This window comes from Anolis sagrei, chromosome 6 (genome assembly GCF_037176765.1).
Source record: "Anolis sagrei isolate rAnoSag1 chromosome 6, rAnoSag1.mat, whole genome shotgun sequence".
Classification (NCBI taxonomy): domain Eukaryota; kingdom Metazoa; phylum Chordata; class Lepidosauria; order Squamata; family Dactyloidae; genus Anolis; species Anolis sagrei.
The window spans coordinates 84,531,934-84,546,595 of record NC_090026.1 but is presented as its reverse complement, the minus strand read 5'-3'; the positions used below and the strand labels follow the sequence as shown (position 1 = coordinate 84,546,595).

Genomic DNA, 14,662 nt, shown 5'->3' with positions numbered 1-14,662 from the left:
AGAGACCTTCCTCCACCCCAAAAACAGAACAAAACCAACATGGGCGGCAGAGGCAAGCGTGAGAGGGGTTTCGCCTGCTGCCCTAAAGAGGAGAAGCCTTTCCTCACCTTCCTGGGGAGGGGAATTGAGGCGCCCAGAAGGCAAGCCTGAGCCTAACAGGGAGTGTTTTTTTTCTCATGTCGGGAGTGACTTGAGAAACTACAAGTCGCTTCTGGTGTGAGAGAACTGGCCGTCTGCAAGGACGTTGCCCAGGAGACGCCCGGATGTTTTGATGCTTTACCATCCTTGTGGGAAGCTTCTCTCATGTCCCCACATGGGAAGCTGGAGCTGACAGAGGGCGCTCTTCCAATCTCTCCCCGGATTCCAACCCCTCATCTGTCAATCAGCAGTCCTGCCAGCACAAGGGTTTAACCCATTGTGCCATTGGGGACTCCAATGGACATCCTGACAGGGACTGCGTGCTGGGATGACTTTGAGAGACTACAAGTCGCTTCTGGTGTGAGAAAATTGGCCGTCTGCAAGGACGTTGCCCAGGGGACGCCTGGATGATTTGATGCTTCTCTCATGTCCGTATATGGGGAACGGGAGCTGACAGAGGGAGCTCAACTCGCTGTCCCTGGATTCTAGCTGCTGAGCTGTCAGTCAGCAATCCTACTTTTGGTGTGAGAGAATTGGCCGTCTGCAAGGACGTTGCCCAGGGGACGCCCGGATGTTTTGATGCTTTACCATCCCTGTGGGAGGCTTCTCTCATGTCCCCGCAGGGGGAGCTGGAGCTGACAGAGGGAGCTCAACCCAATCTCGTCGGATTGGAACCCCTGACCTGTCAGTCAGCACAAGGGCTCCGAGGCATGCCTGTGCCTGACAGGGAGTGCTGATTTCGGAGCAATGAAGGAGAGAGAGAGGAAAAAGAGGGAGGGGGGAGTGTTGAGAAAATGCATCCCACCCCTTTCCCTTCATGGCGGGAGGCTTCCCAAAAGGCGGGAGGGAAGGCAAGGCAAGGCAGGGCAGGGATGCCCACTCGGGAAGGGCGTGTTGCTGGCCCTTTGGCACAGCCAGGGCGGGGGAGGCGCCAGACTGTTTCCGACCCGCGCCTTCTCTGCCCGCACGTCCCAAACTCGCCTCAACGAGAGAGAGAGAGAGAGAGAGAGAGGCAGGCAGGCAGGCGAGGCGAGGCGGGAAAGCCGCTCCCCGACGCTCCTCGGAGGCAGCTTTGGAGGGCCCCCGCCCCGTCATTTTTTTGTTTTTCCCACCAGCGATATCCCAAGCCGTGTTTCCTCCTTTTCCTCCTCCTCCTCCTCCTTGTATTGCGAAGGCGCCGCCACGCCCGGGTTGCGGGAGGACGCGCGCGGGTCCTGACCGCCCGCCCGCCATCCGGGAGGGAGCCCAGAGGCGCGGCTAGCGAGGGACAGCAGCAGCGGCGGCGGCGGCGATTGGGACGTGCCTGCCGCCGCCTGAGCACCATGAGGCGGAGAGGGAGCGGCCAGCCGCCCGGGGGAACCTCGCCTCGCCTGGGGATGCGGCCCCACTGAGAGCCGGGGAAGGAGGGAACCCGCGACCTCCATGCCTCGGCTCCCCGCAAAAGGCGCGCAACAAATGGCAGCCGGGGCGCTCCTCCGGGCTGCAGAGGCGGCGGCGGCGGCGGTGGCGACTCCCAGGTGAGGCGCCAAGGCGAGGCGCAGCTGGCCCTCCATTCCTCGCCGCCTTCGCCCTCCTCTTCCTTTTCCTCCTGCACCCGGTAAGCCCCTTCCCCGCCGGAGTCCCAACTCCCTGTGCGTGGAAGCAGGGACTCTCTTGTCTCCACCTTTCCCCTTGTGTGTGTGTATGAGTGTGTGTCTCAAAGGTATATGCCATCCTGAATGTCGTGGGTTGGGAAAGATAGGGGGAGAAAACAGTGGGCATGGTGGCTCTTGACCTCAAGATGTGAACAATTCTCTATAGACCTCAGAACACCAGAGAATGAATCCACTTTAGATCTGGTTGCTCCCTCCTGCAGAATTCTGGGGTTTGTAGTTTAGGGAGGAGCTTTTAACAGCCTCACTAAACTACAAACCCCATAATTCTGCAGAAGGCAAAAACCAGATTTAAAGTGGATTCATTCTCTAGTGTGATGAAGTAATCTATATACTACAAACCCCATAATTTTGCAGAAGGCAGACATCAGATTTAAAGTGGATTCATTCTCTAGTATAATGAAGTAGTCAGACTACAAACCCCATAATTCTGCAGAAGGCAGAAACCAGATTTAAAGTGGATTAATCCTCTAGTATGATGTAGTCAATATACTACAAACCCCATAATTCTGCAGAAGGCAGAAATCAGATTTAAAGTGGATTAATTCTCTAGTGTGATGACGTAGTCAGTAGATTACAAACCCCATAATTCTGCTGAAGGCAGAAACCAGATTTAAAGTGGATTCATTCTCTAGTGTGATGAAGTAATCAATATACTACAAACTCCATAATTCTGCAGAAGGCAGAAACCAGATTTAAAGTAGATTCATTCTCTAGTGTGATGAAGTAGTCAGTAGACTAAAAAGAGCTGTATTGTGTATTTTCATCTGCTATGAACACTGAGATCCCTTACCCTTGGGAAAAACTAAAGTCCATAGGTTTCCATTATTCACCCACAACCTTTAGATCAGGCATGAACAAACCGGCCCTCCAGGTGTTTTGGATTTCAGCTCCCACAATTCCTAACAGCTGGTATGGAAGTTCAAAACACCTAGAGGAAAACACCTTGTGGAAGTCCAAAACACCTGGAGGGCTGAAGTTTTTTGTGTGTATCTCAAGTCAAAGGTATATATGATGCTGAATGTTGTGGGTTGGGAAAGAACAAGGAGAAAAAAACCAGTGAGCATGATGGTTCTTGATCTCCAGATATGAGCAATTCTATATTCTTAGTAGACTAGAAAAAGCTATATATTTTCATCTGCTATGAGCACAGAGATCCCTCACTCTTGGGAAAAACTAAAGTCCATAGGTGCCCATTATTCACCTGCAACCTTTAGGTCAGGCACGGGGAAACTTCAGCCCTCCAGGTATTTGGAGTTGAATTCCAAAAGACCCGGAGGGCCAAAATTGGTGTTTATCTCAAGTCAAAAGTATATGTGATGCTGAATGTCCTAGGTTGAGAAAGAACAAGGAAAGAAACAGTGGGCATAGTGGCTTTTGGCCTCCAGGTATGAGCAATTCTATATAGGGCCTCATCACACTAGGAGTTGAAGTCCAAAATACCTGGAGGGCTGAAGTTTGCCCGTGCCTGCTTTAAGTAAACAATCAACATCTATCTACTACATTTAAGTTGGGAAGTGGAAGAACTTCCTGACAGTAAGGGCCCTTCCACAAAGCCATATAACCCAAAATATCAAGGCCAAAAAAATCCACTTAGTACAAAGACTTAGTACAAAAAGCTGTATTTGTGTATATTTTCATCTGCTATGAGTTCAGAGATCCCTCCCCCTAGGGAAAAACTAAAGTCCATAGCTGCCTATTATTCGCCTACAACCTTTAGGTCAGGCACGGGCAAACTTTGGCCCTCCAAGTTTTGGACTTCAACTCCCACAATTCCTAACAGCCTGTTAGAAATTGTGGAAGTTGAAGTCCAAAACACCTGGAGGGCCAAAGTTTGCCCGTGCCTGCTTTAGGTAAACAATCGACATCTATCTACTACATTTAAGTTGGGAAGTGGAAGATCTTTCTGACAATGTATTGTCGAAGGCTTTCTGACAGTAAGGGCTCTACCATTCAGCCATATAACCCAGAATATCAAGGCAGAAAATCCTACAATATTTGCTTTGAACTGGAATATATGGCAGTGTGGAGTCAGATATCCCAATTCAACGCAGAATTAGTGGGATTTTCTGCCTTGATATTCTGGGTTATATGTCTGTGTAGAAGGCCCCTAAGAGCCACTCAGCTGCTTCTGAGTGTGGTGGAGTCTCCTTCATTGGAGTATTTTAAGCAGAAGGTGGATGTCCATCTGTCTGGGCTGCTTTGGTTCTCCTGTTCCTGTCTAGCAAGGGGTTGGACTGGATGGCCCTTCTAGTCTAGATGATTCTATGATACGAAGCGTTCATTTCTCCAGCATTAGCTTAACTCAAATTGCAATATGCCACATGCACAATGGAGGACCTTCTTACAGCAACACCGGAGACACTTGAAGTGGTCAGCTTCTGGTCAGAGGAAATTTAGTATAATGCCAAGTTTTAAACTCTGTTTGTGTGTTTGTTCTACATTATAGCTGTATTTTCAATCCGCTTCTGACACAATAAATAAATAGCTTAACTCAGGGAAAGAGATGTAGTCAAGACCTTACAAAAAGACAATATCACAAAGTAAAGGATATTCAGCTGTTTATGTTTTAAGGGTTGTTGAAACTCTTGTAAGAGGGGGTCATTTCAGATGGACATCATTCCCATACCTTGCAAAGCATGCGCTGTTGTGGCAGGGTGAAAATGAGAATTTTTAAAAGTTAGCCAAGATAATCAAGATTGGATTGTATGTTTAACTTTACTTTCAGTTCCCACAACTTTTCCATAAATGACAGTACGAGTTTAGATTTAAGGAAACCACAATGCATTGTGGTCAACTTGGCATTGGTTTTCTGATATTTCTATATTGGTGCCGGATTAATACGTACCTGATTCAGAATCAAGGAAGGGGTATTCGGACTGCATTTCTTTCTTAGTCAGTGGTGAAAGAAGAACTGAGAAAGATGGGATCAGGTCCATGAATGTGAATCTATCATTGATTTTGTGAAGATGTGGCTGGCATCCAAAATGAAATCTGGATGTAATCCTCCTGACCTCTGAAATCAGTGAGTGATATATCACATTTGAGTTCCAACAGGAAAGAAACCTAGCATCAGTTCCAATCTAAATTTTCCTTTCCCTTGTATTGCTGATAGCTCCGACTTGTCACATTTTACAGTGTTTGAGGCCTTCAGTAATCTTGCTTTTATGTAGTATTACAAAAATCATTATTTAGCTTTTTGATGCCGAGAAAGATGATTGCTGGTAAACCACATGCTGTGCCAGAAGGCCAAGTATTGAAAATGAAAACTTACATGCAATAAATTAAATGAGCATATTTTCAGGTAATTAATTCATAATGAAGTAAGTGGCAGTGGGCATATGTTCAGATGAAGATGGCTTCTAGTAGCGGGTTGGTAGAAGATTTAACTAGCCCAGTTGTATCTCTGGTAATATACATTGAATTTATGCTGAGCCTTTTCCCATTCCCTTAAATATCAGGCATTTAAAGCTACTTTGGAAAGCAAGGCTATCTGTAAGTGATCCATTATTCTGGAATCACAGTTCACTAATTTACTTCAGCCTTTGGTTTGTTTACACATTCAAGAGATGATCTGGAGGATGAAGTGAGTTGTGGAAACATACAGTCAGGAGCTGTTGACTTTCTGCCCTTTTAACCCAGAAGAGATGATCCTATCAACAATACTGTCCAAATATAGTGGAGAGTCTCCTTCTGTGCAAATGTCACAAAAATGTATACATAACATGAAGTAATTAGTAGGAATGTTTTGTTGAAACATTTTCCATTGGCATCACAGAATTCCACGGTAACAATCCTTGAGTCAACACCTTCAGGAAGTTGTGAACTATCATTTGAATTTCATCACTGTCTTGAAGACAAACACAAGCCCAAATCACAATTTCTTATCTAAAGACAGAAACATTGGAAACCACACAAAAATATTAAATGTTTCCATTTCAGTCCAAATCTAAAGAAGACAACATGTTATTTAACCTTTCGTGTGGTTTTTCCTTCTTTAGCATTCACATCTCTGTGTTTTGTCTTTTTTATGGGGAGCCTGCATAAACTTGGGTAGCCTCCATATTTTCAAAAGTGAATCCTATTGTTTTCCATGGAAATAATGAAAACATATTTTTAATAATTTGGAACCTAATTTTGAAAAGATATGCATGTTTATTCAGAAGAAAGCTTCACTATGTTTAGTGGTACTTACTTCCTGTTAACTAAGTGTAGGATTGTAGTATTGGTTCATAGCATTGGATTTTCTTTTTGTGTGGAGGGAGAAGGGAGCCATACTTTCCCAAAGTTATTAGTGTCAATTTAGAAGTGCTTGATCATTCCTTCATTAATGTGAATTCACTGGTTGTAGATGGAACAAAATTTTTCCATGGATTTCATTGCACCTCATAGTTGATTGGGTTCATAAAACACAAAGACTGATCTGAATTTTAAAAATCATAGATGTTTACTTTACAGACCCACAGTGTTGAGTTTATAGAGTTCATGCATTGCTGCCAAAGTCAGATTTAGCATGGTTAGAATGTAACCATGAACTCAATTGAACTTGCGTTAGCTGTGACTAAATTTCTGCTTGCTTATTTTCTTCAGTTCAGTCTGAGGATTATATGGTTGCTTCTGCACATTTTGACAGCAATTATTGGAAGGCGAAGGTATGTTCCTTTCTAACATTTTCAGTTCAAACTTTATTGAAGCAAATTGATCATGGCAACTTCTGTTTGCTGTTAAAACTATGAAGGAGGAATTGCAAGCTTTAGTTTATCCCAAATTGGAACTGAAAACACGGTTGTAAAACTATTGTTTCATGAACTTTTGTTTGTTACAACCATAGCTTGTCATTTCTGATGTAATGTGAAGTAGCAGTTATAATGAAGCAAACATAGAAAGAAGGACTGGAGCATGTATCAAATGCAAGGCCCATGGGCTGAATCTGGCCTGCCATGTCAGTTTATGTGGCCCCGATGCTTTCAGTGCCAGAGCAACATAATTACATTTATACAGTCTTACAATTACCAGTGGCCCTTTGAAGGCAACCATAAGGCTGATGTGTCCCTTGATAAAAATGAGTTTGACACGCCTGGACTAGGGGGAGAGTCACATTTAACTGGAGATAATTACACTGACTTCCATTTATTTTCCAGGCCCAATTCAAGGTGCAGGTTATCACCTACAAAGCCCTGAATGATTTGGGACCCACCTGCCTTTGTGACTGTATTTCCTTCTATGTACCTGCATGACCCCTCTGATCCTCTGGGGAGGCCTTCGTCTCACTCCCCCTCCTTTGCAAGCGCGACTTGTGGGGATGAGGGAGAAGGCTTTCTCTGTGGTGGCCCCTCGGCTTTGGAATTTGCTTCCCGGAGAGATTAGGCAAGCATCCACCCTGACAGCCTTCAGGAAGAGCCTAAAAACCTGGCTGTTTCGGTGTGCCTTTGAGGAATGTATATAATCCCCACACCATTACCAGCTCAGCACAATATGCCCGCTGATGTACTTTATCTTATCCTTTAGTGATATTCACCCCATTGCTTGTTCCCATTTGAAATCTCCCACCAGGCACACTACCCTATTCATCCATCTCACCCAGGGTTTTTATATTTTAATACTTTATTCTACCTCTTGTAACTTGGCCCAGCCTGCTGTGCTCATTTTTTGTTTTCTTATTTCATTTCCTGTATTTGATTTTGTATTAACATGTTGTGTTTACATTTCATTTAATGTTATTATTTGCTGTGTGTATTTTATTTTGATTTGTTGTAATTGTTTGGGCTTGGCCTCATGTTAGCTGCCCCTAGTCCCCATTGGTCAAAGAGATGCAAGCATAAGTGTATTCACAAGAAAAAGTATTTATTGAGTGATATTCTTATTGAGGAATAAATGATTGATTTTTTTTCCATAACAGACTCTTGTCGGGCATTACAGGTGATCATTACAGCTTGACTTCATGTGATACACGGTCTTTTCTTACATCAGGGATGATCAACTGTAGTGTAGCCCTCCAGATTTTTTTTTTTTTGCCACATAACTCTCATAACCCATTACTATGCCTGTGAGTTTCTAGTGCATGTAGATCAAAAACATCTCAAAGGCCACAGTTACCTACCCTTGACTTAGCTGAGTTCTCTGTAGGAAACTGTGCATCAGTGTTAGAAAAAAATGCATGCGTGCTCACATGTTTCTTATGATTCAGCTTCTACTGAAAAGTTTCAAAGATTTCATTTAAGTGGAAACTTAGTGCAACTTCTACATAATGTAATTTATAGCATTTTGATACCACTCTTGCAACCATAGTTTCATCCTATGGACTCCTAGAATAAGTTGTTTGTTGAGAAATTTAGAATTGTTTACTAGAGATATTTAGTTCTGTAGGTCTAGGACATTTTCCATCAGCTCTTGAGCAGGAGTTTTAAGTTACATTCCAAACTAGGATTCCATACAAGACAGCCATATAGGTTAAAATGGCATCAAGTTGTGGTTTAGACTCCTTCTTAGTTTCACATAGTTTCCAATTGAAATCAATAGGACTTACAAATCGATGGGACCATAATGAAACTACAAACTGGGGAGAATCATACTGAGCCATTGAAGCCTGTTTGGCTGATGTTTGGAGTCTTTGAATTGGTTACAACTTTTCAGTTTTAATCTTATTTTATTATATGGTGATAAGATATTTATCTTGGACTCACTTCCCAGAACTGACCACTTGGATGAAAAACACTCATTTCTAGGCATCTTATTCCCATTCCCAAGGAGGCGATCAATGCTGTCAAAGTTGACAGTACCATCTGTTTGACAGAGGAAATTCTTGCACACAGCAGCATGTGTACAATCTGTTGTTGTACATGAGAATCTTTGGATTTAGCTCATTGTATTCAGTGAAAGGGAGCACAAAGAATAAATAGTTGCTCTTATGTGGTATTATAAGTGTTGGTAATTACTGGATACATTTTCCCATTTTACAGACAAATAAACCTTCATGTTAAAATATTGTTTCTTTATGTGAAATGTATGACTAGGTACAAATGCCTTCTATTATAACTGGGTTTTTTTCTTGATTTTTAAATTCTTTCTGGTTTCAGTTTTGGCATCCAAGGATCTGTGAGTGTTAGCTTGTCTAAGGGAGTTATATACTGTAGTTTCTCAAGCTGAATTTCCAGATAGTGTTTGAATGTAGCTCTTGATTTAGAGGATTGTCAAGCCCAGAGCTTGTTACCATGTTATTTAACAATGACTAAGGGGAAAACTCTTAATGCACAATGCGGTAGTTGTTTCTAATTATGGCCTGATGACTCTTTGTTCAGTACTGTAGATTGAAATGGTCTGCAATGGCTGGTATTTGGTTGAAATGGAACTCCCCTGCTTTGATTTCTGCACTGATTTTCTCTTATGTCTCTCAGAAAGATAATAATAATTGAATAAATAGCTTTTAATCTTTTACAGGTCATGACTTACTACCATTAAGGCATATTTCCTTCATAACATAGTATAATCCCAGCTCCAGCCCACTAAATTCCAAAATTGTGTTCAAATGGTGCAAATGAAATGTTTTTTTTTCTGTATAGAGATCATTTGAAGGATTAAAGAAGCAAATATAAGAAGGTCATGTTTTAAGAAAAAATGTGTAGATGTTTGCTTAGGGAAAGAGATAAAAGGTCCAGCATGACCATTGTTGTACTTGTTAAATTCCCTCTTCTTGGCATTAGGAATTTGGGGATGACGTTTCTGTGTTGATTATCTAACCTCAAATTAGGACTTAGGTCGACTTCTACCAGCTAAAGCCTCACAGAAAAGAATAGTTATTACCAGTCTTCCAGTCATATGGGGTTGATATTGATGAAACTTGGAGCAAAAGCTGGAGGATCAAAGCCACAAGTGAGAAAATCAAAGAGAAGGGAATCTGTATCATGTTAACTGAGAAGTCAATTCACCTCACTGCCAAGCGACCTATTTTTCCAGGTCAGGATGTACAAGAAATTGAAAGGACACATTTTGTTTCTTACTGCTCCATCTTCCTTTGTTTAGGTGGTCCCACTGCTCTTTTTTTTATTCTTTGCTGGAGAAGAGAGAGTGTGTGAGTCTAAATAACAGGAGCAAAAAGAAGAGTCATTTTTTTCAGGAGGCATCTTTCTTAACCAAGAGAGAAAGGAGGGCGATATTTTGCAGTAGATTCATGTCTTGGTCTTTCATCTTTGCGTTGAATACCTTCATTCAACTCTGGAACATGTAGAGAATATGGGGCAGTTATCCTTGTCCCTACTGGTGTAATTTCTCTTACACTGGCTCTTAAAAGGACCAGGGGATGTGGCTACTAGAGAGACTTGAACCACATTGCTTTAAAAAAAAGAGATATTAATTCCTGACTTAAATGTTACAATATTTATTGCTGTTGTGATGCTCCTCTAGCAGATGGCTTATGCTTCAGTCATGCTGTGGCAGAATGACAGAATGTTCTGCTATTGTGGATCGAGTCATATTGCTGTTTGCTGGAGGTCACTCTGCCTACTGTTTTTGACAATGGCATACAAAAACCTTATTTATTTAACGTATGTTTAGTGAAGACATCCATGAAGACCAGAGACTGCTTAGGAAAGATGAGGCCTTGAAGCAAAACTTTCTATGAAGATAAGTCAGATATTTTTCATGATGTTTCTGATCAGTTTTAAAAGCAATGGGGTGGAAAACTGCACAGCACCCTTGTGTGTTGTCCAACTGGGTTGGCATCCCTCTCATTGCCAGATATCAAGCAGAAATAGCAAATATGTAGAAGTGTCCATGAGTCATATTCAATCTGATAGATCAAATGTTGTCCAACTTTGTATTAAAAATGTAATTAATGCAGGTGCGAGGTATTATTTTCAACTCACAGGGTTGCTTGAACCAGAAGGTCCAAAACATTTTGTTACACAGTTCTTGTATTCTGTTTATGAAATGTAGGTGTACAAAGTAGCAGGGAGTAAAACTCTCAGTGGGCAGGACCTCTACATCATTCAGTGCTGAAACAAAGGGTATTACAATCTCTTTCTTTAGTATCTATTTACTTGATACACAGTGGACTCTCCTTAAAGGTGAATAAAACATTGGTTTTCAAAATAAGCTTTCGATAATGCTCACTATCAGGGGGAAATGCAAATTTTCAGTGTTTTTGGTTTTCAGATACTGTGTGATAATTTTTAAAGTGTATAGATTTTTAGTATTTTGCATTCTTTGCATGTAATATATGTACAGTTCTAGCAGCAAGGATTGTAAAGTCAATATTTGTAGCCTCACGACAGATAGCAAAGCTCTGGTGTGTGCAAGTGCATGACTGGGCAGAAGTTTGAATAGCTGAAAGACAGATTTCCAATTTATACTCCTAAAGTAGCATTGGATATACTGCAGCTCCCGGCATCCCTCACCATGGTCCGATGGGATATGCAGTTCAACAGCAGAGAGCTGCATATTTTAATCTCTGAGTTGAGTACTAGTGATGAATGGTTCATTAGTTCTATTTAACAGCATGTTAAATAGGACTAATGTTTCCCATTAGTCCTATTTAGTTCTTATACAGTGTTTCCCAGAGATTGGGAAGCACTGTATAAGACAGCGTTTCCCAAACTCTAGTCTTCCAAGTGTTTTGGATTTCAGCTCCCAGAATGTCTGAATATTGGCCAAGACAGCTGAGACTTCTGGCAGTTGAAGTCCAAAACACTTGGAGGAGTAGAGTTTGGGATTCACTGGTGTAAGATTTCAGCCTTCATTAAAGTGTCATTTTGGGACAGTTGCCTTGGCTTCAGTCTGTTAAGAGATAAGAAAAATATGGTCACATTGAAGTTGTGGAGAAGAGAGCTTGGCCTTAACTTTTTCCTAATTGACTCAGTGATTGGTTGATAGATGTTATTTATTGGTTTTAAAATGATTAGTTCTGTCCTTGCATGTTGGAGTTTAGAGTGTACAATCATTAGCTGGAAATTGAACTTGGAGCTATTAGAATTTTATTATCCAAGAAAAGAAAATCACTAGCAGATTGGATACGAACCATTCTCATACCATTGAGACTGTGGATAAACTCCCCTTTTCCTGCCTTACACTGGAAAGGAAAATTGCTGCCTCTCCCGATGACATGGTGTTGGGAAAAATGTGAATTTATGTTTGTGCATGGGTGGTTGCCTAGAATGAGAATACTAGTATGTCATTCTATGAACAGGTCTCTCTGCATTTTTTGGGGGGAGTCTCCTGTCAACAGTGGTCTCTGACAGTTTGCACCAGATCCGATTTGAGCCTTGAGTATGATGGTTCTCCAACCCTGTTTAAGAGAGTGAAATGTTTTTTTATAATGAGGAAATATTGAGAAACATGAAGATGTAAACAAAATTGGTTTATTCTTTTTGAGTGTGTAGTCTGTCTTGAAGACCATACTTCAAATCTTCAGTCTATAAGCCTACTGTCTCAAAGTAGGCTTCTGTTATACCAGATCCTCCTTTAAGTTAAAGATTCTTTGTAAAATAGTCTTTTCCCTAGAGTTTTATTTCTTTCCATATTCTCATTACAGTGTTATCAGCTGTATCACTGTTGTTAATTGGTCTCTAGGTAGAACTTCCTCCAACAATTTTTTACAAAAGTGAGGAGATAAAGAACAATTTTTAAATTCAATTTTTAAACTGAAAATTTCATTTTCTAAAAAAAAGTTTAAACTATAGGGTGTTTCTTTGTATCCTCTAGGAGAGCAGAGCCAATTAAAAATATTTTCCCCTCTCTCTGTTGTTTTAGGACTAAAGTAACTGCTTTAAAAACTGTGAACAACTTTCAAATCACTTCCAGTTTTGAAAAAAGACCCATCTAAGGCCTAAACCACATCATAAAAGATAGAAAAAAATTACATCCATTACTCCTAATGGTCATGAGGGCCTTTTCCTCCCAATAAAAGCTGCTTATTTTGGGACATGTGCAGATGTGCATGCCTCCACGGTGTCTTACAACCTCATCACACTTACTGTTCTCCCCCTATGCTCTCTTAACTACTTGGAAGAATTTATTAACTGACAAGAATTTTAGACTTTCTCTCCTCCTGAGTCTTACTACAAAGACTTTATGAGGAGAGGTAAAGTCTTTGACAGATAGATACACTTCTGGCTGAACTGAGACTCTTGAATCTTTATTTCTTCTTATTGTCTCTTTCTTGTATGGTAGTCAATTGTCTCTAAGATGATCTAAATGTTTAACTCTGACTGGACTTGAATATAGCTCTAACTGAACATGCTGTTTTGTAGACCTTCCAGTCTTCCTCTCTCCTCACCTTCCACTCACTTAAAAGTTTACTCTTCCAAGTGCCTTGCCAGAGGTTCTGCCCCTGAAGGGATTCTTAAAGGGTTAGGGTTAGGGTTAGGTGATGGAGGCTTCAAATGCAAAGAGCCTGTCTAGATTGACCCCCAGAACCTGTACATAAAATATTAATTCCTCTAAAAAGGGCTTAACTAGGGGTAAACAATGAGGGTCTTCATGTAGCACAGTATTTACCCAAATCAGCATTCTAGGATGCTTCTGCCCTGTCTTGGAGATGAAGCTCCACTCTGGCCATCACATGATGTTGTGTGACTTCTGGCAGAGGCTCTGCCCCCAACTGGAGTGGAAGCGTTGTTTAATGCTTCCCCCACAACATGGGAGGCCTCCTGTGTTGTGCTGGCTCCAATTGAGATAGCACATATCCTCTGCAGAAGGGTGACACTCCCCACATGTCATGGGGAAAAGCACTGCCAAGAAGAAGCTTCACGTAGGGGCAGGCATGTAGCCAGGGGGGGGGGGCCTTACTGGTGCATTATTTAAACTGTTATGTTTATTCATATCATATCATGATCTGATCACCATACTCAATATATCCCATATGCATGGGGGTATTGGGGTAATGATACAAAAGGTTTGCTAGGCTAGACCTTCTTTCACTCAGACTCAGCCCCCCCCGAAACTCAGCCCCCCCCCGAAACCCCCCCTGAAATTTTTTTTAGCCCCCCCCCGAAACGAAATCCTGGCTACGGGCCTGCGTAGGGGTGACAGATTCACCTTGTTGCCCCTCTCTTTTTTTGCCAAAGCTGGCTTTTGTGATGCGACCCTTAGAGGCGTGTCTAGGAGTCTGAAAGTTGGCCGACTTCAATCTAGGATAAGGCTGTTGAACAATCTTGTTCAGAATAGGCTTTCCTGAAGACTGTATCACACCAGGCAGATACTAACATTTGGTTTTCTGAAAGCACTGTGAATCATTTAAATAAGGAAGATGTTGATTATGTTGATGATGAATACTGTACTCTGAAATGGCATAGTGAAGGTGGAGAGGAAACTTGGATTTGGAAAGAAAAATGAGAGAAAGCCTATAAATATTTCCACTAGCATAGAAAAAGTAGTTGCTAAAGGTAATTGCAATGGGCAGAAGATAGCTGAACGTAAACACTGTTACATTTTCTTTGCATTTCATGAAGGAATTTAAAATCAGTGAACTGATTATCACTGGTTGGTACAATCCCAATGCATTTTAAAGCAGTGAAATAAGTGGAATACAGTTAGCCCATTCATAATATTATGGCATTTCTTTTGTTTTCAAGCCTCTTGTAATTAATATGTGCTCCATGGATGGCAGTTTGCTGCTGTGACAGACGCAAAGGTTTTCCAGCCTGATAAAGGTCACCAGAGTCTATGCTTTGCTGACATGGGTTTAAGTAATCAGGGTCAATTCCATGGCACAATATGGTATCCAAATAAGTATTTGTGCAGTAGGAAAAGTAATAGAACTGAATAAATCAGATATACCCTTAGGTCAAATACAAACTAGAAGAAAATAGAATTGTCTTATAACATGTTTAGTAGTTTAGATCCTACAGTGCAGCTGGAAAATTACTGCACTACATTAT

At 41.5% G+C, this 14,662-nt stretch overlaps 1 protein-coding gene across 2 annotated transcripts in view; it reads left to right on the top strand.

The window, feature by feature from the left end:
- Positions 1–805: 805 nt before the first annotated feature.
- Positions 806–14,662, top strand: part of LRRC3B (leucine rich repeat containing 3B) — a 66,167-nt gene continuing 52,310 nt past the window's right edge. Inside the window, exon 1 of one of the 2 annotated variants that reach the window (XM_060781899.2) lies at positions 806–1,655. The gene's annotated coding sequence lies outside the window, so the exon portion shown is untranslated. Of the gene's footprint in view, positions 1,736–14,662 lie in introns of both variants that reach the window. The other variant, XM_060781898.2, reaches the window with a different exon arrangement.